General features: G+C 42.4%; 1 long non-coding RNA gene across 1 annotated transcript in view; it reads right to left on the bottom strand.

The window, feature by feature from the left end:
- Positions 1-701: 701 nt before the first annotated feature.
- LOC107315466 overlaps positions 702-23,225 on the bottom strand; it is an 89,424-nt gene continuing 66,900 nt past the window's right edge. Inside the window, exon 3 of the long non-coding RNA XR_001555920.2 lies at positions 702-4,610. This is a non-coding gene — a long non-coding RNA (uncharacterized LOC107315466). The remainder of the gene's footprint in view (positions 4,611-23,225) is intronic.

Raw genomic sequence — 23,225 nt, forward strand, 5'->3', positions numbered from 1 at the left:
CACATCAGGGACATATAGCTCTGTGTATTGTAGATCTGTGCATGACCAGGCCCTGAGTCCTGGTCTTGACTTAAGTCAAAGGACAGCAGTAGGGACCCTTCTTTTAAAGCTTTACACTTAAAAAGGACCTCCTCAAACACATCACACCAAAAGCCTATTTGTGCCCTGATTTACACAAAGGGACTGGGCTGGAACTGGGATGAGATATGGGATGAAACCCCCTGCACTGTCCCTGCAGGAAGACCTCCAGCAAAGGTAGCCACAGAAGCAATGTCAACACCTTCCCCAATCCCTTTGGAGCACCAGTTCTCCGTTAGATCCCCCAGCTCCTTGGCTGACCCCCATTTCTTCTGGGCAGTGCTTTCTTGTTCTCTGCCTCGCCACCAAGGGCAGACTTTTGCCCAGCATTGTTCTTCTCTCTAATCTTGGTCATGTACTCTTTGGCATCCAGATACATAGGCATTACCATCCAATGTTTTGACATTTATTCTGTATTATTCAATCAGGTTTGGTTTTTTATACTGCGAGGGAGGGGGAAGCTCTTTCAATCTCCTTTTCTATTCAGCAGTGTGGTGGTAAATAGACTGGATACGAGAAGCCAATCATGAAATTGCTGCCAAGAGGAAAAGAATTAAAAAGAAGGGAAAAAAAAAACCACCCAAGAGAGTAATATATATATATTTTATTAAGTGAATGGGACATTCAGCTTTGGACATGACCCTCTCATGACAAAGCCCTCGAATGAATAAACCATCCATTGCAGTGTCCCCTCAGATTCCGCCCCAGTGCCCACAGCCAACCCCGACTCCGAGCCAAAAACTTTTGCTGTCGTATCACAGGACATGGCAATCTCCCACATCCTGTGTCTGTAACCCAGAAGCCACCTCCCCCTAATATTTTACGTATTCCTGAAATTTGTTTGCAAGAGGGCAGGAGGGAAGATAACGGCGGTGACTTGAGCCGAGTGGGAACTGCTGACTGACAAAGTGTGTAGTGCAGTACGGGTGCTTTCTGGCTCTCTAATTATCCTTTTCCTTCTTGACTCCAGTATCACATGTAGCCATGTGTAGAATCATAAAATAATTATGCAGTGTACAAGCTTTCTGGGAGCATGTACCACTGTTTTCCTAATTCTTTATCGCTCCCATTGATCGTGGCGTGTGTGCATTGATCCAAGTCGGCCATCTGGTTGGGGAAGATAAGCGTGCGAGTGTCTTTGCATTGCACTGTCACTCAGGGAGGGGGGTACATTTTGGCTGTAGGGAATTACAGGGGCAGGATTAGCCCTCTTCCTAGGAGTAAACTGAATTTTAAATGTAGTGTTGCAGCTGCATGGACCATGTTGCTAACTTCTGTTTTTGCCCATAGACTGGGTAGATTTTTTATTCTTCCTCTTATTATTATTATTTTCTCCTCTTTCCTGCTCAGACTGTATTTGGAGATAGAGATATGGCTTGCATTAAATGGAGGGGAGAGAAGGGAAAAGGAGGAATGTCCTCCTCTGCACACACCAGGCTCACGAGTGGCTGCTGTGTTACAGGATTTCGAAATGGCAAAACCAGCTTTAAATGCAGGCAAGGACCCGCTGGATTGAACACATTTCACAATAAGAATCATTGGCCCAAAAAAGAAAAAAAAAAAAAAAAAAAGAAGAAAAAGATGAAGTTATCAGCCTATGACAGGAAATTAAAGAGTGGATATTAATCAGCTCTCTTAACTTCTATTAATCAAGACAAATAACCCTAATCGTGTATTATCGGGATGTGTATGTTTAATAATCAGCAACAAAACAATGGAGGGGTTTGGTTGGGGTGGGTTGTTTTTGGTTTTTTTGCTATGTTTATTTTTTCTTGCCTGTCAGTTTCCCCTGACACAATGACCGTATCCTGCAATAACTTCAATTTGGCTGCAATATTCCACCCGAAATGGCCGTTGTGTGCGTGTGTGCGCGCTCACACCCCTGGTCGTCCTTTTGTGAACCGTGATCGTGGCCATTGTTGTCTCATATTCTGCAAATGTATGGAAGGTGCCTCAAAAGCCTTTCCTCTAAAATTGAACAATTCTGTCAAAAAAGATTAGTTCTATTTTGTCTGCTGCTTGCTGACTATTCATGAATGTAAAGAGAGAGGGCTTGGGTGTCATACTAAGTTGCTAAGGTGGCTGGCTTTCGGCTATTGACTTGAGGATACCCAACCAGAGCCTACAAAAGAGCAGCCAGAAGGAGAGGAGAGAACTGGTCTGCCATGTGTTTCAGCTATACCTTCTTTAGCTGCCCATTTATTTCTTTTGTTGCCACAACTTTTATTGTCATACAGTTGAAAAAAATGTTAGACACAGGCTTCAGGCTGCACCAAGCAGAAAAAAGGATTAGCATATCACTAGGATCATCTTACACTGAACCAAATTCTTTTCAGGATGTATAATTAGTGAATACAGTCTCCCCCCTCCTTTTTTTTTTGAGGGGGTGGGGGGACCCAATGGATAGGGAAAATTAGCTCAGACCTCTGGGTAGGAAATGAGAAGAAAGAGAAAGAAAAAGTTTCCCAGTTTCAGGGAGGATTTATAAGGGCTGTTTGCTCCCGTAAGGCTCGAGCATCATGTTTAAGAAGCATTTTGCACAAATGTGTTAAAAAAAACATCTTTTTTTTTTCATACCCAAGCGTGTGCAATTACCTTCCCTGATGGGGAGCAGGAGGAGGGCGATTGTTTTTAGAGCTGGCCCCAAATGGAGCAGCCAGAGGCATAGGGTCTCAGCGCCCACGCTCTCTGACAGGGGCTCAGCACAAGGCATGAAGCTGAGGATGCATTACTTTATGCTCCCCGTGTGTGTTCATGGCTCCCTTCTGCCATCTGGGAACTGCACACTGCTCCGTGCACTGCAACAAAAAAAAAATACTATTTCTCCTTATGCCTGAACCAGCATTATCAGAAAGCTGGAGTTAGTACTGAACTACAGCGTGCTGTGGTATATGCATTTTTAAAACAAGAGAGAGCTGGAGGGGGGAATTAATGGTCTATTCTTTAGAAGGGCATAGGCAGTTTCAATGATGCAGAGATAGGTGTGAGACAGGCAATGGTACCACGTCCACAGAAAGCAGCAGAGCTCCCACCTGGTATCAGTGGGGAAGGCAGAGCGTTTGCCTTTTTGTTGGGATGGTTCAGCACCCAGATACTTGGCCCCAAAAAGCATCGATTCAGATCCCATATACAGTGTGGTGTTCTTGCAAAGTGAACTACCGGCAGAACAGGATTGTGCCTATGTTAGGGTCAGGGTAAAGAGGACGCATTCAGCTTTCTGCGCGCATCCCAAATCCCAGTCCATGCTACCTCCAAAGCTCAGCTGCACCTCTGCACCGAGCAGTTTGGCACTGTAGGATAAAGCCACCTGGGCATGGTGTTTCCTGCTCCCATCAGAGCAAAATTCGAAAGCAGCATCACTCTGGGAAGTGAACAGAGCTCCTCTTTCAGTGCAACGGCTGGTAATTTCACCGTGTTTAATCACGCTGCACGTTTGACATCATTGCCTTTTCAAACTGTTCAAACCAATTGTTCCACCAAAGTAGCAATTGGACGTGAATATTCAGACGCTGCTCTGGGGTGCTCGGTCATAATTGGTCACATCATTCACATGGTCTCCTTCCCATTCTGATTAGAAGAGGGTAGAAATTTGCTTCATGCAGATACTTAAACACCCACACATAAAAAAAATCTCATTTAGCACAACTATTTTTTTTTCCTGGGGGCTACTACAGCCACTTGAACGTTTGTAGTCAGAGGGCACCAAAGGGGAACAAATAAAAGGAGAAGTCAATTAAAATGGTAAATGTAGGAAAAATGGTTTCTTTCTTCACCCAGTTCAGTTCCCACTGGTGGTCCTGCCAGTACGCGGGATTGCACGCAGGTTTCGTGTTGGATGGAAATCATGCCACATGCTTTATTACTGAAAGTGGAAAATTTTAACTTTAGCTCCCAAATGCAGCTGTACTGATGTTTCCAGGGGTCCAGAGCTCATCCTGGGAGGTGGTTGCCAACCCAACCGTAGATGTGAAGTTCAGTGCAGAGAGCATGGTAAATTCCATGTATACTTGGGGGTTGTGTGACTTGAACACCATGGAGCTAAGAAAAAAAAATGCATAGGGTCCAAGATATATTTGGGCAGAATAATCTGTAGCGTGTTACTCTATTTGATGAGTGCTGGGTCACGTACATAGTGGGGATCTATTGTCCATGTGGATCTTCTCTTGACTTCAAAGGAAGGATTTTGGTGAGGGCTGTCTTGAGCAGACGTGTAAAGCAGCCACATCAGGCACTGTGGCTTATGATCTTCTTTATTATGCTCTGATGCACCAAAGAGTGTGTGAAATTATGAAAGGGAGTGACTTAAAAGCAACCACTTATTTACAGTGCAAAATAGAAAGCCTAGTGGGATATTCTTAGATCACAAAAAATTACTCTTTGGTGGCTGCGTGGGAGGCAACCCAGGGTGGCCAGAGGAATCAAGGTATGTCATTTTTAAGGAAAAAATGATGATTCCTGAAGTCCCTCACTGAAACATTGGATGTGGCTCTTCTTACTGAACTTCATGCTCTTCAGCTTCCAGCAAAACCCAACTGAAGGAGAAGATAAAGAAAAAAAAAATAAATAAAAAATAAAAAAGATAAAATTAAGAACAGAACAGCAGAAATATTGTTATGGTTATGATATTGTTACCACCTGCAATTTTGCAATCTTGGTAAAAATCATAAAATCAAAGAAACATAGAATCAGTTGAATTGGAAGGGACCCTTAAAAGCCATCTGGTCCAACCACCCTGCAGTGCACAGGGATACCCACAGCTCCATCAGAGACCCATCCAACCTGACCTTGCATATCTGCAGGGTACGGGCACCCACCACCTCTATGGGCAACCTGTGCCAGTGCCTCACCACCCTTAGTGTAAAAAAACTTTCCCTCATATCTAATCTAAATTATGCCTTCTTTTAGTCTGAAGCCATTTCAGAAATACAGTTAACTTGCAAATGAGCTGATATAGCAGCACCTAGGCCTAGCTCCTTGGTAGTGAGCACCTCATGAAGACAAGGTTGCAGTGGTCACCTTGGAGAGGCTTGCTTGGGGCTTGCAGTCTGCCATGCTGCCTTTCTGCAGCCCGTGGGATGTGTTTTCTGTAAATAAATGTCGTTTAATAAGTATTCTGTGTGCATTTTGTCATTAGTCTGGTGCTACAGAACCACGCAAGCCCAGACCTGATTTATAAAGCTGTTAAAATGTTTGACCTCGTTTCAATAAATGCTTCAAGGTTAATTACAACAAGGATTCTATGTACACCCTCTTTGTTTCAATTGCCCTGATGATCTGTGGGAGGAAAGGATGATAACTTCTCCTCTTTTAAAAGCGATCGCAGTGCAAAAGTGTAAGAGTTTGCTTTTCTTCCAGTTTCATCTTTGCCTACACTTTGATATGTGATTCACTGAGTGATGAGCTGCCTCTTCCTGGGCAGCACCTGAAGAGTAATAAGAATCATGTGAGAATTGAGGGGGGAAAAAAGGAAAAGTTGGGAGTAAAGAGTTGGAGCTTTGCTGCTGGGTGGGATGTATCCATAATGAGGTAAACAAAGGGACCATGTTTTATTCCTCGTTGCGCTGAAAACAAATTTCACAAAATAAAAACCAATTTAAGTTTCTTTTAAAAGAACGGGGAAATATTGAGGAAAGTTAATTGAAGCACATTCAAATTACAATAAACACATACAGGCACAATTATCTCCTTTTGACTAGTGTGTGGCTTGGAGATGTTTTTATCTTTTGTTTATTGCACTATTAAAAATATGGAGAGGCACCAAGAAAGGGTAGATAGCCACCATATGGAATTACATATTTCCCCTATTTATATTTAAATAACTGTCCGTGAGAAATTATGCACAAATCATGCAATAATTCCCAACTGAAAGGACTGTTTAGAAAATAAAAATTCTGAGGCACAATATTCTTTTCATATTAAATTGCCCATTTTCTGTACATCTTATACGTTTGTACAATACAAAAAAAAAAAAAAAGAAAAAAAAATACTGCATTATAGCCCAATACAATTTGTTCACAATGCTAATGAAGATGGATAGAGGACATTGTAATATACTGTAGTAATTCATAAGCAATGTGGGAAAACAAGACAAACAGGCTCAGAAAGCTGGAGCATAATTTTTTGTTCCCATTTTCAGAGTGAATAGTGGTAATTTTAATAACCTGCTGGTTTGACAGATTTAATGATGCCGATTAACTTTTATTGCTTGATTCATGCCACGCTCACTTTGGGGTGAATGTTTGTGCTTGCAAAGTTTGAGTGGTTGGTTGGAGGGAGCTAAAAAGAAGCTCCTAACACCCCATGGAGAACTTGGCAAGCTCCAAAGCTTTCTGCTTGGGATTCCACTCCCTCCCCAGAGAGGTGCGTTTCAAGCTCACATCTCACTTTGCTACAGTGCCATCAGCCCTTAAGCAAGGTCTGCTGTGGGAGAAGGTAAAATGGTTTCCAACTAAAAAAGGGGAGATTTAGGTTGGATGTAAGGAAAAAGGTTTTTATAATAAGGGTGATGAAGCACTGGCACAGGTTGCCCATAGAAGTGCTGGTGCCCCATCCTTGGAAACACCCAAGGTCAGGCTGGATGGGCCCTGAGCTCCTGATGGAGCTGTGGGTGTTCCTGTTCATTACAAGGGGGTTGGACCAGATGGCCTTTAAGGGTCCTTTCCAATTCAAATGATTCTATGATTCTACGATTCTATTTTCCCTTGTTTTGTGATGGAAGGGACATCTGCACACCTAAAGGTGAAAGACCTCATGGGAACATTGGGTCCGACTTGGCTTGGAGGGCCTTAATAGTTTTTTATTATTTATGGGTACAAGTTCTGATTAAGTGGGACTTAAGTGACTGTTAAGAACACTTCCAATATGAAAAATCCTCCGCAAGAAGAAATATATAGTTAGCAAAATATCCAGCTTTAGTTTAGGACTCCTTCATAAAGGAGAATTACAAAATCTTTTGACTTTCCATAACAGGAGTGAAAACTTCCAAATCAGCTATTGTCAGATTCCTTACAGGCTCAATACACTTCAAATTCTACTTGTCTGTCCCTCTCCAATAACTCTAATACTTCTAATTTTTGTAATTCATTCAACATCTCTGACCTAACTCCTTCAATTAATAGGTTTCAATCAGGCTTCTATAAACCTTGGTTTGGAATTGGAGGATCTTTAAGGACCCTTCCAACCATTCTATGGTTCTATGATTCTATGTGACCTGCTGTAAGCACTTTGTGTGTATATATGTATATGTATGTGTGCAGCCAGGAATTGGACTTGATAATTGTTATGTGTCCCTTCCAACTCATGACGATCTGTGGTCCTATGGCTCTCTATACACACAGGTGTGTGCGTTTGCCATCTTTTTTTTTCTCCTGCTGCAGTGTTGGTTAATATAGAGAAAACTTCCAAGATAGTTTCAGGTCTGTCAGAAATAGGCAAGAAATTCAGAGTTTGATGTGAGTTTTATGCCTCTCTTCTTTTTAAAATGTAGTTAGATCTCCTCTTTGATGCTGCCCTTATGGATCAAAAGGCTCAGTTGCTGGGAAAACTCTGGGAGTGATTCAGGTTGGTATTTTGGGAATTATAAGGAGTTTTTGGTACATTAACACTAAAGGAAAAGGTTCTAGTCCAGTAAAAAAGGGATTTTATGGAGTGCTGCTGTCTGTCGTGCCCTTCTGGCAACACTCATCACTGTGTTTGCAAAAGCACTCTGCTAAAGGCATCTGATCCATGTTAAACTCTTAGTTATCGTCCTGGTGTTCTGAGCTCCCATTCATTTGATTCATGCCCTGCCTCTCCATCAGCTCACAACAGCTCAAATGTGAAGTTAGTGAGGAGCAAGAATCATCACCAAATGCTTGTGTAGGGCACAGGGAGCTCCTCTCCTGGGCATCACAACAGCAGAGAGGCACAGTGGTGAGCTGGGATAGCAGCAGCACTCTGAGTATGCTCCTGTGTGCCACCTGCCTCGCAGCCATCTCTCCTCCCCACTTAATGAACAATTAGCAACAGTGCCCTTGTAACCATGGTAGTTTGAAGATATCAATGAAACAAGGTTGAAAAGGAGAACTAACTCCATTAGGCCAAGCAACTGATACCAGTATTAAAAGTTAGAGAAAGCTCAGCCTTGGGAAAAGCACATGGAAGATGAATGAAACAGACACCACAGCACTGGCTTCATTTTCAGAGTTGTATTTTCCAGAGAACTTCATATAAAAAACCATCCACATCCTCTCCTGGCTTGTGGTTATCTGCCATGTGAGAAAGGGGTACATCTGGTGCCATTCAGGCAGTGAGGTCCAAAGGAACCAAAGCCACCAAACTCCTAAGTGTGGAGGAGCACCCATACCATCCCCTCTCCATCACAGCCCTGCAAGGAAGATACAAACTTCACAGGCTGTATTCAACACTTAACATTTTTTGGACAATTACCATTTATTTCTCTCCCTTAGGTCCAGTTTTCTCTGTTTGCCCATAGCACTGTTAGAGAAGAACCTACAATGCAGTGTTCCCTAAGCAAAATTAAATCCAGAAACCTCCCCTCTGTTTAGGCAGTGCTGGTCAATACAAATAAATAATATGAAGCCCTGGAATGACTCATTTGTAGGGAACACACCTGCATAACCAATCCCACAGCTGTGGGGCTGGAAAGGCAAATAAAACAGCTGTAACCCAAGCCTGGAGGGTGCTGGGGACTTAGGGAGGGAAGCTGGGCATTCAAACTGCTGTAACCCAAGGAAGAAAATCATCAGCCTATATGCCTTTCACAGCATTTGAAGGCAAAATGGTTTGTGGCTTAGCCATTGTTTAAAGGCCATTCCTCAAATTCCTTGTTTACTGTCAGCGGGGTGAGTTGTGGACTCTGTGACTTTAGCTGTTAATGGGCCTAAACACTTCTGCCAACAGATTAAGCTGTGCTGAAACATTAAGAAAATTGGCCCAAACAGAGATAGGGAACATTCTTGTTTAGCTGTTGTTTCATTTACATGAGAATCATTGTTCCCAAACAATAGCATTTCCATATCGCCCAAAGAGCGGGCAATTGGGTGAAACCCATTCTGATTCTGTTAAATGGCAGAAATTGTTTGTTTGTTTGTTTCTAGAGAGAAAGAAAAATGCTCATTTTCAGCTGGAAGGGGTGAGCAGGTCCGAAATGAAATCCAGCCCCCAAATACCTCCAGCTGATGAAGGACTGGGAGCTCACAGGATGGGGCAATGCTGAAAGAAAACATGAATATTAACAGCTGTGAATGTGCTTAAACCTATTGCTGACTGTGGGAGAAGAGGAACAAGCAAAATTAGTCCATTTGGGGATGGAAAGAACGAGTTTATAGTGTGGATTTTTATTATTTTTTGTTTAAATAAATAGATGTGCTTTTGCTATGACTCATGCTACTGGGTTTCCTAGGTGATCCATTTCCTCCTGTTGTTTCTGTATAAATGCTGCCACCTGAACTTGTCCCAGGTTCAGCCCTCAGGAGAAGGGTTAGTTTGATGCTCAGGAAATGTCATTTCTTTCTGTCTGGATCCTACAACTATTATTTGAATTATAGCAGCACCTGGAGTCATCAGCCAAGATTGCAGCCCCCAAACATGAGGCAATGGCCAAGAAGCCAGCAAGATCCAACCAGCTCCCTGTCCCCATGGGCATGGCCAGCAGGGAAGGAGCACTGGGACAGGTCATTGCCAAGCCCAGAGCAGAGTGAGGAAGAGTAGGAGCTGTTCTGGGCCCAGGTGTCTCTGTAACATAGGTGAGTGCTTCTGGTTGGGCATCACTGCCTCCTCAAGGCCAGTATTCACTGTGTGCTGCTGTAAGGAGGGGTGGATCAGCTCAGTACCTTTTAACCTTTTTTATTGCTGATTAGTGCTATGAGATTTATGCAAAGCACCATTTGACATTTCCTTGCTTTGGGGGGGTCCTGCTGTTTTCTTTATTTTATTTTTCTTCTTGACCTGATAGTTTTGGCCAATGCTACTGTTACTGGCAGTTACCTTTGGCTGCTTTAAAGGCCACCAGATGTGAGGGGAAGTTTACATTTTCCCAATTACATTGTCTTTGAACGGTTCTAAACTTGACTTTGATTAAACCCGCTAATAACAAGAGAGGTTCCTTTTTATTATTATTATTATGAATGTCACTTGCTCGAGTTGAAAAGACATGCTCTTAATACTTGCTTTTCATCTAAATCAAGAAAGCAACACTAAGCAAAAAAGTATTTAACTGTAGCATATAGGATTGTAAAGATGGTAATCAGGGACACTGGTAATTGAAGCTTTTGGGGGAGAACCTTTCTTCTGAATCCTTCAGTCTGTTTAATAGGATAAAATTAGCTTGAGTGGCTTGGTGTTTGAAGAGGTTATGATATAATTGGAGCTGCCTCCTGGGTTTGCTGCTGGACAAGGCGATCAGGTGGAGACACGGGAGGGCATGGGAACCTCTGAAGTACAAGACTCAGCTTCTGCCATACTAATTAGCCTAAATTAGCTATGCCAGTTTTCTGCTTGCTTTTGAATTTCCCTGATAATGCTTTTATCAGGAGTGTAAGAAAAGGAATATGGAAACATGCACAAAGTTCACTGCGGAATGGCAAACGCGGTGGTGACTGTCGACTAAGTCCCAGGCTTATTGCTGCAAGCTTCAGGAAAACACAGGGAGAAAAAAAGACTGAATAGCATTAGGAAATAACAAATGGATATCAAGCACAACCCCTAGGGATTTAGAAAGTACTATGGCTTGCGTTCTTGAACACGAAAGTTTACAAAGCATCTGTAAGAAATTGATTATCTTGAGGATTATATACATAGTACTTTGAGGCCAAGCCCTCCCCCCAACACTCAGCTTTGCTCTTGACTGCTTAACCCAAGGTGAAGGAGGAAGGTCCTCCTCCAGGCAGAACCAGTTTGGGCATCTCAGCTCATGCTCCATCATCTGCAAGGCCCGGAAGAAGCTATTTGTATTCCGTTTGTTGTTGCTGTTACTTAATTTTTCACTTCTGACCCACATTAATCAACTCTAACCATGCAAAGAGATTTGTGGCACATCCAGCATAGCTTGCACAAATCTATTTGAATTGAAAATGTGCAAGGGGGTAGAAAATAAGGAGGGTTTGTTGGTTTTCTTTCTGTCCTTGGGAGGGGTTGCCAGTGGACAAAGGAAGTCAGGGGAGTGCTTCACCTTTAAGAGGCAAAGAGATGTCTGTCTATAGAGAACAAGTGAAGCTATGAGAAGATAAGTGTTTTTCCTTCACAAAAAGCAATAGCCTCGGTTTGCAGTTATTAGGGAGGAGCATTGCCCATGCCTCTAACTGGACATACAGATATTATGCACATGTAGAACCAGCAACTGAGCCATATCATCAGCTTGATGCAGAACAGGACTCATGACATCAACATGCTCTACTTATCTCTCTTGGGGTCCACTCGTTCTTGGAGGCCATCAATTACTGGATGAGCAAGTGGAAAGAGGTCCCAGGAGATCTTCTGGGCATGAGGAGGAGTTGTGGTTCAAGAGCTCTCAGTTAAGACATTCCTTACTTCTCCCATTAATCCTTCTTCCACCTAGTGCCTTTGACTTGTCTCTATCAGGCAATTCTAGGAAAGTTTTACATAGAGCTGTGTGAATTTAGAAGTGGATTCTGATCTCATCTGAAGAGCAAGCCTTAGCTTGGTCATGGGGTTCACAACATTAGAAGTCATTAAACAGATTAGCAGCAACCTCATACTTTGAGATACAACAGGGAGGGTAATGCAGTGGTGAGCTGATCGGAGAGACCGTTTTGGTCATGGGTGATATATGCTCCAGAACACAATCCTTAGTAAAACTATATTTTATTTAGATACATTCTGTTTCTCAGTACAACATTGACCTGAGGGTACCGCACTATTACTGTTCATCACTGTCTGCTTTCCATGGAAAATCAATAGGGATATCAAGGTTTTAAAATTCTATTAAGCTATTTTATTGTACTTCATCTTAGTCTTCTGTGGAGGGAAGTGGTTGAGTTTGCATTTCTAACTTCTGCTTAAGAGCGAGTTTGAAGGACCTGAAGAATGAGTTGGCTTCACCATCTCTTTCAGTCCCATGTATGAGGTACATACAAGTGCTTGTGAGCTCCTATCTTAGCTGGAGGATACAGTTCTCAGTGGGAAATACTGTTCTGATTCTGCTTTTGTGGGACCAGGAATCATTCAAGGAAAGAGGCTGAGTCCTGTCTTCTCTTCAGATTCCTACACTCACGGCACTTGGCTTTTTATCAGGTGCAAACACCTGGGTCCTGTAAGCTCCTCAGCTCTGGCACACACACTTTCAAAATCCATCTGACTGCCTGCATACAGACAAGTATTCAAACAGCTTCATCTCCATCCCTGTGGGCCCCAAGGCACAGCACCAGGTATTGCCTGTTCAGCTCCTCCTACTGAGGTCTGCATCCTGCAAATGCTTCTTCACAGGAATAGCAGAGACCAAGTTGTCTCAACATAAATCTTGCTGTAGTAGGTTTGTATCGGTCAATTCAAGATACAAATTTCACTTCTGACCCACATTAATCAACTCTACAAATTCAAGAAATCAAGATTTCTTGGCTTATTGACCATTCCAACTGCAGAATAGTGTGTAACTTGTTTTATACTTAAAAAGTCATATTTATTTTTAAGCTCGTTGCTCTAAACTCTTGCTCTAAATGCAAGGAAAGCATTCTGGTCTTGAAAAGTATTATGCTCAGATTAGAGCTTTGAGAGTTGAGAGGGCTTGTTTTTCATTAGGGAAATCAAAACTGGGGACTCTCTGCTGGACTCTCTTCTTTGGAGCCCTGTCCTGTTTTGATAGAAATATTTAATGGGTAAGAACCATGAGGCAAATTCCTGAATGACAGCTAAAGAAGGCACCCTGATGTGTTGTCCTTGAAACCCATGATGAATTTCCCCTTGACTTCATGGGATGCAGTACCCAGCATGCCTTAACTCCAGACATTGTCATTCTGCAGCCAGCAATGTTTAGAAAGGAAATCCTCTCCCCAGAATCAGAGAATTGGTTGAGTTGGAAGGAACCATTAAATACCTTCTGGTCCAGCTCCCCTGCAATGCATGGGGACACTCACAGCTCTATCAGGTACTCAGGGCCTGATCTTGGGTGACTCCAGGGATGGTGCACCACCATCTCTCTGGACAACCTGTGCCAATGCCTTACCACCCTTAGTGTAAAATGACTTATTTTCTTATATTCAACCTAAATATCCCCAAAGGATATGTTTAGCATGGAGTGCAGCTTGTGTTGATGGAAGGCTGTAACCAAACACCCATCAGATCCTTTTCCATTTCCCAGTGGGGTAAGAGTCAGTGTGGCCTGCCTGATGACTGACCTGAAAACAGCACACCTTTGTTTGGGATGTCCCAGGAACATCATGATGCAAGTCAAGACAATTCTAGCTAGAGATGAGAGCACTTTTGCTGGGCTGTTTGAACCAGGCCTGGAGACCAGACTGTAGGTGCAGAAGGGCAGAAGATAGGGTTCTGCCTGGCAAATGGTGGCTTCCCCTCCTACTGCAGGAGATGCCCCACACCTCACCCTCTCATTTCTCAACCATGCACAATACAAGGCTGGATGAAGCTGGTTTCCCTCTTATATAAGGTGTTTGCTGACTCATGCCCCATGCTCTTTGATATCATATAATTATTATGGTTGGAAAGGACTACTAAGACCCCCAGTTCCCCTTTTCCCACCCTCCCCCATTCCTCAGTGCCACATTTCCACTATTTACCCACAGGGATGGGGACTCCCACCACTCCCTGGGCAGCTGTGACACTGCATCACCACATCATTCCACCCAAGACTTCCCTGCTCCCTTCTGGTAGCAAGAGGTTTCATGCACACTGTGCTGAACCTGATGGGTTGGGAGGAAAAATCCACTCCGCTTAATGAAATCCCCCTGTATCTCTGAGAAATAAGCCACAGCGGCCTCAAAATATCTGCTGTATCCACGAAGCTTTCAGCACAGCACAAGGGAGGGCTATGTCAGCGACAAGAGTCTCTCCTTAGCTCCATCAGGCAATACTGCAAACAAGTCATGTCTCCTGGAAGAGGAAAAATCTATTTTAGAGCTCTCTTTTTCTGTATGGGTGCTTATCTCTGGTCACTGCTGTTTGCTGTGTAGAGAAGTCTCTGTGGCGTGCATTTCTAAGAGGGCAAACTGTCTAAAATTAGCTGTTAGTTTCAAATAAGAGACTGTACGGTTCTCCAGGGAGGGGTGTTCATCCTCCAAAGGAAACTGTCAAGGATTGTTCAGGATTACTCTCCAGCTGTTCAGAACTGCTGCATCCTTTTAAATTATAATGTCAACATGTCGCAAATAATATGGAATGACAATGTCTAATTTCTGTCCTGTGAGGAATGAAAAAGGAAGGGAAATTGCTAGCATGCTAGATACATACCAGATTTAAGAGACCAGGTAACCTTTCTAGGTGGCTGTAGGAGAATAATTAGTCAAAATATTAATGAAAATGAATTTTTCTAGCCATCCTCTGCAATCTAGAGGCTTTACATTATGAATTCCAGACTAATGTGCTCCAGAATGGGTTGTGTCATCTCTGGGGCCAAGGGATATAGTTACTTCTCCAATTGGTCTTATATCAAGTGACTGTGGGATTTTTCCACAACCCCCCCTAAAATGTTTGTTCCAGTTCTACCAGCATCTCTGCCTTTGAGGAAGGAATTTCAGTGCCAAATACATGGTATGCAAGGGGCCTGACCAACATCATGGTCACTACTGATCTTAACACACTGAACAGCCCATGGGGAATTTTTTCCCAAAAGCCAAGTCAAAAGATTTATACGGCCCATATGACTGCATGGGTACATTTGAAAACCATGAGGTTACAGCAGATCACAAGCGACTTGTACCATGTACATGCAGAAGTTTCATACCAGTTTTAAGTTAGACCACCAAAAGGGGAGAGATCTTTCAACAGACATCTATTTTTACCTGTTATTTGAAGTAGCTTTAGCTCTGAGGAGGGAAGCAGACACCTACAGCAGTGTGTTCCTGGTGAGTGGTAACCCATGAAGTTGCGGTAATGTGATTGATTCAATCAGATGCCTACATCCAGAGCTTAAATATTCTCATAAGCTCTCAGGGTCACTGGCTATAAAATACAAACTATGCAATATAAACAAGAAGTGTCCCAATGGTATACATTTTAACGCTCAGATTCCATGCAGCACTGTATATCTTTCATGTTAAATTAAAGAAGTGCATGAGTCAGAAAGAATCCAATGTGCTTTACATTCCCTTCCAGCAGAAAGCTGTTTTGATAAAACCTACCCACGATCCATATTGATATTTAGGGGTGGTTGGGCTTTTTATTTTATTTATTTATTTATTTTGTAAACTTAATTTGAATTTAGAAAGTCTCTGAATGATAATTGAATCACAGGTCTGGATTAGGATTCTAGCAGCAACACTTGACTTGGTCAAAATCACTGTTACGAAGAGATGCAATTTTTACACAGTACTTCACATTGATTAAGTAATGTGCGAAAATGGAAAAGGAAAGAAAAAAAAAAAGGATTCGAATCTTAATCATAGTAATTTGCATGAAATAAAAGTCCCTGTCAAGGGAATGCACATTATAATAACTCCTGGGTGTTTTGGTTGCATCAGTGAGCAAAGAAGTTGCGTGCTTTCTTTTATATTTTTTCTTGTCCTGATATACAAGAATTTCCTCTATTTTTAGTGCACCTTTGATTATTCTAGAATCGAGCAATATGGCACTGCAGTTAGGGAGAGGCTGCGAGGCAAACAGGCATTCTAAGAAAAGCCAAAGTTCACAGATGAGTGATAACATATATACCTAAATGAATACAGCAACATAAAGCGGTACGTTGTAAACATGGGAACTCAGTTTGAAGCTAATTAAGGCTCGTTTGGTTTTGACCTGCATCAAACAATAGCACTAAATCAGAAAAGCAGATGCATTTTGGAAGCTACTGAACTGAAGAACCTTATCTGGAGCCCAGTGTAGTCAGCAGAGACTTTCTCACTGACTTCAGTCAATCAAACCTTAGAAATGCTTGTGTCTATTTACACAAATTGGTCTGAAGCAGAACGGGCTTTTTAGATGTGGTTCCTGGTCCATGGCATGCACATGTCAATACTGCTAAATGCTGTGATGGTGTCACTGTTATCTGTTCCTAAAGCAGACCCGAGATCTCGAGAGCGTTTCTCTGGGCCACTGTGACCATTGTGCAAACTGCTCTTATTTTAAAGAGCTGCTCTTTCAGAAAATCAATGGGCATCATGTACTAATTACAGGAAATCTATGGCTTGTCCCTTCAGCAGGTTTAGTGTTTTTCCCTTTTTACCATGCTACTTTTGCAATGGATTGACAGCATGGCCCCATAGCAATAACCAACAGCCACTGCCCAATCTCCTTTTGCATTCACATTAGGGTAGATGTTGCTGCATGTTGTTTCTGATGAATCCTCTTTACCGTACCACGTCCCTTTACTGACCCTGTGGTGAAAATTATATTGTATTTGCTGAGAAAGTAAATAATTAGAGGCAGGCTTTCTCTAATTATAGAATTTTGTCCTAGAGGTGATTAGGGACAAAGGATACATCTGTTATGAATGAATTTCTAAGATCTGGGACTCCTACCAATGATCACAGGGTGGGAAAGGCTCTCCTAGACCTTGATGAACAATCGAGATAACACCTTTCCAAAGGTTTAACAAAGAGCAAGTCAGCTGGTCTGGATGCTCCTCATCAAGGATCCAAGCTTTCTAGGCATAATTTTTGCCATTCCTTCTCTTTCATTTTATCAAGAATTGCTTATAATGGGAGATAGACTCAAAGGCTCTTTTGGATGAGGGCCATTTTCTTTTTTTCTGAGGTGCACTCAAACCACTGAGACCCACAGAAGTTGCTGTCATAGCTCTGCATAGTATCAGGAGGGGTGTTTGATCATCCCCTGTCACATTATCACTTCCATAATTGCTTCTTGTAGGGTACTGACTCAGGTGTGGGGGAAGAAAGTTCTGAACAACTAAGCTTGGAGAGGAAACACAGGCTGAAGTTTATCTCTTGTTGCTGAAGATGCCAGTAAAGCTAGGCCCAAGAGGAGGTTTTGTTTAGGATTTATCCTAGTGAGAAAGGTCCTGCTGCCTTCAGAGTGGGATGAGATCAAGATCTGCTTTCAGTATCTCTTATGTGTTGTAGATGCTGGCCAGGAGATTTTTTACATCAAAATAAAGGCATGGATGGGCCTGCAGTTATAAGAGAGCTGGCATTCCTACAACAAGCATGTATGTTGATAAGAATTTTCTTTAATCTTTTCAAAAATAACCTTTCCTCTGAAATGCAAGCTCAAGAACATTATCGGTTACATAGAGAAGTCACATGAAAGACTGCATTACAATTCTGAGACTAGAGCAACAGCAAAGATACTCGGTACCTCCTTGGCTTGAGTCTCTGCTCAATTGATATTTTTCAAACTTAGTTTTTTTGGCAAATCCTGTTTGCAAGGAAACTTTGTGCACACAAATCACCCTCTGGGTGTGATACTGGGGTCACTTCTTGCTTTCCCCAGGAATGGCCAGCGCTCCAGGGCCTCCTCAATTCCTTGTTGGAATGGCACTACCTCCATTTATGGGCCAAGGTGGATGGTAATGCACCACCCTCTGCCTCTCCAAGCTTGAGAATATGCCCCGTATTTGACAGTACTAACAGGAAAGCAAATAGCTATTGCCACATCCCTAGCCCCACAAGCACAACACTGATGTTTTAACAGAGGGAAGCCAAACCTACCGCTCTTCTAAAACAACTCAGGAAAAAAAAATGGAAGAAGGAATTCATAAGAAATAATCCTATTAATTAAGGCCCAAATCCTGGTCCCTGTGCACAGCCTGAGGAAATGTTGTGTGTGTGAGGGAGAAGAGGCAGCAGATAGGGAGGGAATATAAGCCCCTCCACTATGCCCAGAGGGTTCATGGCAGCTGCCACCAAGTGCCACCACCCTCATGGCCAGGCATGGGTTGTCCCCATGGGAGTATGGTCAAAAGCACATGAGAAATCATGATGGCAGAATAGTGCTTTCTCTTCCCAAGGCAATTATGAACATACTTTCATCTTTAGAGAGAAGGGCAGGTACAGACCGTGCCCTCATACTCCATTTTACATTAAGTACAATGCTGAATTAACAGGATCTCTGACCAATGTCCAAGCGCCCTGTGGATGGCATTTAAGAACAGTTAGTAGAAATATCTACCAGGAATGGTTAGCTAGCGCTAATCCTGCCCTAAGGCAGGGGACAGCTGAGGTGGCTCTCATGAAATCCTCCTGGCCCAACATATTGGTGTCATCTGGCTCTGAGTATTTTGCTCCCTCCACTATAAGCAGTTGGAGATCTTACAAAGAAGAGCCTGTGATTACTGCAGTGAAGACCTTTGGCATTGCTGCCATGGTAGAGTTACAGCTTTCTTTGTTTCTTCCCATGTATTTCTGGGAACTGTGAATCACAAAATATTTTTACTCCGAAGATGCTCTTTGATGGCAAATGTTTAAAAACTGACTAGGACTCACTATACCCAAAGCCCAAAGGTTTTCTCAGGGGGAGAGTTCTCTGTTCTGCAAGTGATCTCCTGGTGGCTCACCAAAACTCACCTCTGACCCCAGTTTTAACCCTCGGTTTAGTCACCTTGCCAAAAGCAATGCTGACCCGTGCCTTCCCCTCCCCCCAAGATCCACTGTTTGTAGATCTCTGGCTGAGTTTTAACTATCTTGATGGGGGAGCACAAGATCTTGGACATAATCAAGTCTTGGACTGGGAAATTTTGGGAGCATCCATATTGCTTACATGGGGAATGCCAAAGAGACCAAATGGGAAAGGGACCAAGGACGAGGGGCACTGATCTATAGGAATCTCAGCTTCATTCCCAAGTTCCCAGGCTGGTGGAAAAGCTTCTTTTAATGACTTTCCTTTAGCTGTGGGGGATTTCCACAAGTCCTAATTTGTTGACAGCTGGATTTATCTCAGAGAGTGATCTTTAACCATTGGGAAGCATTTTTGTGCAAGGATGTTGGAGTCTTTAGATTCCCAGTTCTGCAGTGCTGCCCTTCTATGGTGGTATCTAAGTGTAGCATGAACACATGATTGATCCCAATAATAAATACATTTCCCAGAGAATTTGATGTCAGTATGGCTATAAAAAAGGAGAAATTCATCTTCCCTGTGTAAAAATACAGACGTGCTGTGCAAGTAGCCATCCTTGCATGGATGTATAGATGTGCAACAGCAGATGCCCATGGCATAAAGAGCAGCAGAGTGCTGGGTGATATTTGACTTCTTAAGATACACGACTCATTTATAGCATCCATCTTTCCTTTTGTACTCCATTTTCTGTTCTTCTTACTAATCCACAGATTCCTCCCTTTGCTAAACCAGGAATCCAAGGCAGATCCCTGGAGAATCACTTGAGTCTTGGATCCTCAAGCAAATCCAAGCTGTAGTTTTTCACAAGGGCAATGTTATCCCTACAGAGTTTTTAGCAGCATGCCTTATAACCCTATTTAAGCAGCTTCGTTTTTAAGTGATGCAGATAGTGGCATTAAGATATTCCGAACCATCATTAGTTCTATTTACTGAGCCTTTAGATGTGTGAATCACTGCAAACATCTGGAACGAACAGGTGGAATTCAACCGCACTTACTGTACGTTTCTGTTTTAATGGTGTTTGGCTTCTCTTTTAATTGAACGCCAATTCTTCCCAGAGACCCAAATGTTACTACAGGCATATACGAATTTAATTTAATTGGCAATGAGTTAAAAATGATTATTTCAGAGGAATTATTGATGTTAACTAATGAGGCATCTTATCCTATACATTCTCTTGCCATTTCAGACTGCATCCCAGAGGAAGCACAGGCTGTGCAAGTGCATTGTCCATCTGTCAGGCTGCCCTAGAAACTTTTGGCCTGGAAGGTGGGCAGAGCAGGGCACATATTGATGCTTCCTTTGTGCTGCAGACACTGTGTTGCTGAATTGGGTAATTCTGGGCTCCATGCTGGAGCAGGCACACTCAAACTTTCACCTCCATCACTGTCACCCCGTTGCAATTCTGGACCCTACCACGGTCTGGAGACAGAGCAATAAGAAGCAGTAAAATTATTTGAAACATGAAAACAAACCCAGTAGTGATCCCTCAGGCTCAGAATGATTTTGGCTGCCACCTGCCCTCCAAGGCATCTTCTGCAAGCACCTAATGCAATGCAGCGGGAGCAGGAGTTATCCGAGTTACAACAGTAAGCTCCCCATTACCTTTGTTTTCTTTGGAGATGAGCCTGCCTTCAAAATATCATCTCAGTTTCATTCATTTTTATCAGTTGTAATAATTTAGATTTCTAAAAATGAATTATGATGTAAGTATAATAGACAGTTTTGATAGGTTCATCGGGCTGTAGTCCACTTCTTCTGCACAGATAGCAACATCTGGCTAATCTGATAGATCTGTATGATGGCCAAAAACCTACTTTTGAAGGCAGAGGAGTTGGGGGGGGGGGAGGGGGGAGGAGGAGAAATGCAACCATTACACCAGCATCTTGTAACATCCATTCACTGTGTCCCTGAGGGATGCTCAAGAATGATGGGGATGTGGCACTGAGGGACATCCATGAACGGATGGGGTTGGTCTGGGCTTGGTTCTTGGAGGTGTTTTCCAAACTTAATGATTCACTGATGCTGTGATCTACAGCCTCAGCTCTCTCTGACACCTGGTGAATACTGAGGGGTTTATTCACAATGAATGGCACTTCCAGTCTCCAGCTCCAAGCCTGTTGTTTATTAGTCAGCACACTCAACAGGCTGGGGAGACCCCAGTTCATGTTTTTTGTTTTGCTGCCTGCATCCAGCTATTTGAGCCAGCTGTTGCTGCAAGCTTGAAGGAAAACACCTTGAGAGCAACTTCTGAGGATAAAATCAAGGCAACCATTACATTCCCAAGACTGGCTGCTGGGCAGGTCTCAACAGTTCCCACTGTGTCCCAGGCTGCCTTCCTAACACTCACACCTGCCCCACACCCACCAGTGCTTCCCAAGCTGCCTGGCCAGGGAGGTATTTTCATGTTTGCACAAAAAAAAGGCAAGCAATTACCAGGCCACACCTCTGCACACAACTTCTCATGCCTCTAAAGTTTCTGAAAGTGCCAAGTATCGGGTTCCTGAAATCCCTGCTGCCAGGAGGGAGGTGTTGCATGAGTGCAGGATTTGCTCCTGGATGGCAGAGCTGAGCTACTCTATGCTGCTTTCAGACCACCATGCTGTCCATGCCTCTCTTTTTACCCTCTTGCCTAGCTCTACAAGATCATCTTTACTTATAAAATCATTAACTATGGTGCTTTTTTCAAAACAACACAAACTCAGGGTTATATTATCATATATATGTGCATTTTACTTACTCATTTTTACCCATATTTTAACTCAAATTACATCCTTTCCTGGTAGCAGCGTTTGACATCTGCTTTTCCATCTCCCTGAACCCATTTCCAAGACTCAGCTGGTCAGAAACATATAGCAAACATTTACATTCAGTACAACTAACATCAGCTGGGACTCAAACCCACAACAGTGGTGATGCAGAGAGAGAGATGTTTAGTCACATCAAAGCTTTTTGCTAATTGCAGGCACTTCATTCTTGTTTAATGTTTCGTGTGCAAGATTAGTTGGTTGATTTAATTGGTTCAGCAAAACTTATGTTTTTAAGGCAAAACATTAGTTAAGACATAACGTATTCCCTCATGGAAAATTCCCATAAAACTGAATAAATCTGAAGTCAGTTTGTGCTTTGTAATTCTGCATTCAGTTCTGCAGTTAGTCTGACCACAGAACTGTGTGGAAAAGGACCCTTTCCTCCTGGAATGTTCATTGTTGTTGTAGGTGAGCATAGGGTGGGGTTATAGTTGTCATTTACAGGCTGTTCCAGTTAGTTTTGTAATATACAAATGAGTTTGCAATAGAAATAGTTACAGAGGAGGAGCAAGAGAAATAAAACATAAGTTCAGGTTGAAATGTTTGTATCCCTTAATCCAAATATGCCCATATTTATATATGCCCATATTTATATATCTATATGAATACATATATATATGCCCATATCTCCATATCTATGAGTACGTTGAATTTACATGCAAATGTTTGTATGTCTGTGTGATGTGTGACATAAATATACACATGTATGTCCATGTCTGTTTGCATATTAACACTCATACACAGCCTAAACCCAGCAGACACCTCTCAGCAAGATGCTATAGAGGTTCAAGAGTCATTCAGGAGGTTTGCAGCTCAGTTTGCTGCTAAAGGGACATTTTTGAAGCCCAAACCCTGTATGTGTTTGTGTGTATATATATATATGAATATTCAAATGTTGCTCACATGGACCACCAAAAGTTTGTTTAGCTTGAAATTAGAGTTTTGTTTTGCTTAGAATTTGGTCTCTTGGTACTTGGCTGATCGCTTTGTGCTGGCTTTTATCTTAATTGCTTTTTGAACTATAATTATGGTGCCTCATCCACACTGCTACAACACCACTGTAGTGTAAGTTGGGAGTGTTTCTATCCTAACTTCCAATATTAAAAGCTGTTGTTGTTTAGTGCAGATATAAAATTCATATACTGCATCCTTGAAACTTAGAAAACAAAGTCTGATTCAGGGAGATATATCTGAAAGCTGTATGAAAATGTTTGAAAAAATAAAATAGTTTGCCAAGGATTACACCTGAGGCAAAAAATAAGGAATTTAGTTCCCTCCAGTGCTGCAATTATGAAAAGGGAAAAGGCACCATTGAAATACTCAGCTGAAATGTTGCATGCCATTACCCCGTAAATAGAGACTTATGCGTAGAAGCATTTTAATGTGTAGATACCAAAGCCATATTGACACTGCAGACTATCATTACTCCTTAAGGAAATGTCATGGGCTTTCCTTTCCTATTGGAACGAGTGGTGAATTTATAATTCTTTCAACTGCTTGGTTTTAATAACATATCGCTCCGTTATTCGCTCTTTATCCTTTCTCTAAATACCTATTTGAAGACTAAACCATATCAATCCATTAGGCCACTAACACAGCCCAGCTTTTAAAAAGTCCACGTCGGGCTGCTCGCGCGGT

The sequence above is a fragment of the Coturnix japonica genome, chromosome 5 (assembly GCF_001577835.2).
Source record: "Coturnix japonica isolate 7356 chromosome 5, Coturnix japonica 2.1, whole genome shotgun sequence".
Taxonomy (NCBI): domain Eukaryota; kingdom Metazoa; phylum Chordata; class Aves; order Galliformes; family Phasianidae; genus Coturnix; species Coturnix japonica.